At 48.9% G+C, this 3,622-nt stretch overlaps 1 protein-coding gene across 2 annotated transcripts in view; it reads right to left on the bottom strand.

Annotated features, from left to right (window-relative positions):
* The window catches only part of ESRRB (estrogen related receptor beta), a 115,662-nt gene that overhangs the window by 1,974 nt on the left and 110,066 nt on the right, over positions 1-3,622 (bottom strand). The gene's annotated exons all lie outside the window — the stretch shown is intronic.

The following is a 3,622-nucleotide window of genomic DNA, read 5'->3' as shown; positions in this document are numbered from 1 at the left end:
ATTCCTTCACAGACTGGGCTGGTTTAGATACCAGACTCCGAAAGGCAGCTATGTGGCCCTGTTGACCCCCAGTGACACCCTCTAACCCAGTGGGTCCACACTCGGCTCATACTTTCCAGAGTCCTGCCTTTCCAGTGGGTGGGGAGCAGCAGAGTGAAGAAGACTTTGGGATCTTAGGCACTGTGTGACTTTGGTCAAGTTACATAGCCTCTCTGGGATTGTTTTCTCATGTGAACAATGAAGCAAAGAAGAATTCATACTCATAGGATTGTGGTGAGGGTTAAGTAAAATGGCACAATACCAAGCTCTCAGCAAGCGCGTAACCAATGTTAGCTAGCCTCCTCCTTACCCTGGGGACTCAGGCTGGGCCATACCTGCCTCCCCTCCACATTTCCCTGTTCCGTTTACCAAGGCAGGGAGGACTCCTTGGCCAGCTAAGGAGAAGCAGCAACGGCCCCCTCCTCCACTCAGTCACCTACAGGGCGTGCACCCTAAATGTGCTGGCCCACCACCAGACTCCCCGACTCCCATCAGCTCCCGCTCCTCATCCTCTCACCTCCCTCATCCTCCCCAGGGAGGCCACAATTGACAGCCGCCTTCGACAAAAAATGAAATAAAATAACATTGCAAGATTAATTTCTTTGCAATCCATCAGCGAGTCTGTATCGATGGCATTGATAAACTGTTAATTACAAAATCAATGGCTATGAATTTTCTCTGCTGTCAGGGAGCCCGGAAGATGGCTGGGATGCGAGGTGAACGGTGGCCAGAGGCTCCCGAGGGGCTGTGGGGGGCCACAGTCCATCTCTGCTGTGCTGGCTCTTCTGCTGAGTGTCAGCCCCTCGGCCACTGAACCCACACCTGACCTGTCCCGCCTTGAGCAATAGTACCCCAGGGGCCCCGGCCCATCCCTCGTCCCTCCTCGCTACCATGCCTGGGTGATTTTCTTCCCTCAGGCTGGGGTCAGGTCACTCTCTTCCCACCTCCATGGTTCTCTGAACCCCTTACAACCCAGGCCCTTCTGAGCCCTTGAGCTGGTGGGACTCCATACTGTGTTTTTAGTCTTTCCCAAGCCTGCTCTCCCCTCACTGAGCTGGTTGCTCTCCTACAGCAGCTAACTCTTTTTTCCCACCCTATTGATTCATCCCCTGCTCCAAGACCCAGCCAGTCCAGTTTCCTTCCCCTCCTTGAGCCCTTTACATGGGCCTCTCTCACATCAGGGGTCCTTGGCTCTCTTTCTGGTTCTGAGTTCAGATTTATCTCCCTTAGAGGCAGCTCCTCTTCCCACAGCCACCCAGCACTGTGAGCTGGGAGGGAGCTGTGCCGGGCAGCACGCCCAGGGCCCAGGGAGCTTCCCTGCATTTTCCTCACAATGAGCCGCTATCCTCCCTGTTACAGACGAGGAAATGGAGGCCCAGAGAGGCTACAGTGCTTGACACTCAGCAAGCAGGCAGCAGAGGCGGGATTTGAACTCAGGTCTGTCAGACCCTGCAGTACAAGCTTTAAACCCACTGCTCAAAGTGTGGTGGCCAGACTGGTTGCAGTATGCCCTCTGGTTTTTACTAGTCTGTGATACGAAATTGAAAATAAGCATTTAGGAGCCCGACGGGAAAGAGACATGATCATTTTTATGTCTGTTATATCTAAAAATTTAAAAATCGAGCTTGTGTTCTGTACATCTGTTTTTTATTACATTTTTCTAATAACTCATTTTCATCGTATCTTACAAAATGATTAGTTCATGATGGATTGAACATTTTAAAACATTTAAAAACTGGTCTTTCATCAAAGGTACTTTGAAATGCACTGCTTTAAACCATTACTTAAAAAAAGAAGGGAACAGAGGACCGGTCAGCCTGCTTCCTGCGTACCTCCTCAGCAGGCCCAGAGCCTTGTTCTCACCCTTCGGGGCTAGAAGGGGCCACCTCCCTGTGGCTGCCATTAAGGCTGTAGCCCTCCGCAACAGGCAACGCGTGGCCCCTCTTGGGGGTCAGCCAAGGCTGAGCATCACAAACCACAGGATGGCCTTCTGGATGCTACTGGGGTAAGAGTCCAGCTTTTGGGAGCCTTGTCCCAGGTGACAAAGTGTAACTCAAGCCATGCCTGATGCTAACAGAAGTCCCTAATGGGCTCATGTCACCAACCACTGAGGGTAGCATGAATGTCTGAGGTGAAGGCAAGAGCAGCTGAAAGCCGATGCAGTGTGGCATTGGGGGGAAGGGAGGGAGAGAAAGGACAGGTGAGTGGCCTTCCACCTCTTCCTGTGCCTCCCCCAACATAGGAAAGCTTGAGCTATTTCTGGTATGAACTAATCTGGAGAGTCCAACATGGCGGACTTGACCTCCAAGGCTGGGTCTGCCTTCCTGAGCCTTTTGCTCTCCTCCCCTGCTCATCAGAACTCCCAGCCCTCTGCAAAGGCTAGCTAGAATGCCTCGCTCCGAATAGCACGGGGCGATGAAAGTACTCTGCATAATGTGTTGTGATGCAGACATGTCATTATGCATTTGTCAAAATCCACAGACAGTTCTACACAGAGGGAACCCTAATGGCAACTATGGACTTTGCTTAATAATAATGTACCAATACGACTCACTACATGCAACAGATGACCACACCAGCGGAAGAAACATCGTGCAGGGGATGGAGAGACGACGGGGTGGGGGCAGTACGGAACTTTATACACTATTTGCTCAGGTATTCTGTAAATCTAAAGCTGTACTAAAACCACCACCAACGACAAATAAAAGATGGGCCAGCAGGTGGCATGGTGTGAACCACCATGGCACTGGATCCCACATGGCATTCTCTGTGGTCCTGGCTCCAGACCTGGAGGCGTAAAAAACACATTGAGTGTGTGCGTGTGTGCCTGCCCAAAACCCCGAGAGGAGAATGGAGGAAAAAGGATTGTGGTGTGACCATTCCCTCTGGAAAGTGATTTTTCACTTTCTCTCCCTCTCTCTCTTCTGGGCAACTGCACGTTCCTTCTAGCAAAAAACCTAACAAAACAAAACAATAACAGCATTAGCATTCTCCAACAAAACAAATTACAATTTTGGAATCTTAAGGTAGAAATGATTTCTATAGATGTATGCAAAGTTTTTTTGTTTTGTTTTGTTTGTTTTGCCATAGGGCACATGTGTTCCCCATAGAGAGACAAAAAGAGAAAGTGAGAAATCACACCCTCCAGGGGTACGTGTGTGTGTGTGTGTGTGTGTGTGTGTGTGTGTGTGTGTGTGTACATGCTACTATATAGATTTTGGGTATGCACGCACACATGCTGGGTGTGACTTTTTTATGTAATTATTCATTTTTAATTTAATTTGCTATAGGCCACATGCACTTATAAGAGAGAGAGAGAAAGGGTGAGAAAGTAAGCCTCCAGGTTCGGGACTCAAACTGGGGTCAGCCATATGGGAATCTAGTGTCTTAACCACCAGGCCACCTGCTGGCCCCTATATGTAAACTTTTTATTATTTCATATTCATTTATTACTAATAAAAAGGATTTGAATAAAAAAATAAAAAAATAATAAAAAAAAAACTTCCCTCCCTGTATTAGATCATGTTCCGCGGGAGCAGAGCCTGAGGCAAGGGTCCAGTTGCAGGGATTTACAGAAGGTTTG

This window comes from Tupaia chinensis, unplaced genomic scaffold (assembly GCF_000334495.1).
Source record: "Tupaia chinensis unplaced genomic scaffold, TupChi_1.0 Scaffold000528_1, whole genome shotgun sequence".
In the NCBI taxonomy this organism is placed as follows: domain Eukaryota; kingdom Metazoa; phylum Chordata; class Mammalia; order Scandentia; family Tupaiidae; genus Tupaia; species Tupaia belangeri.
The sequence above is the reverse complement of the archived record's forward strand: the minus strand, read 5'-3'. Positions and strand labels throughout refer to the sequence as shown.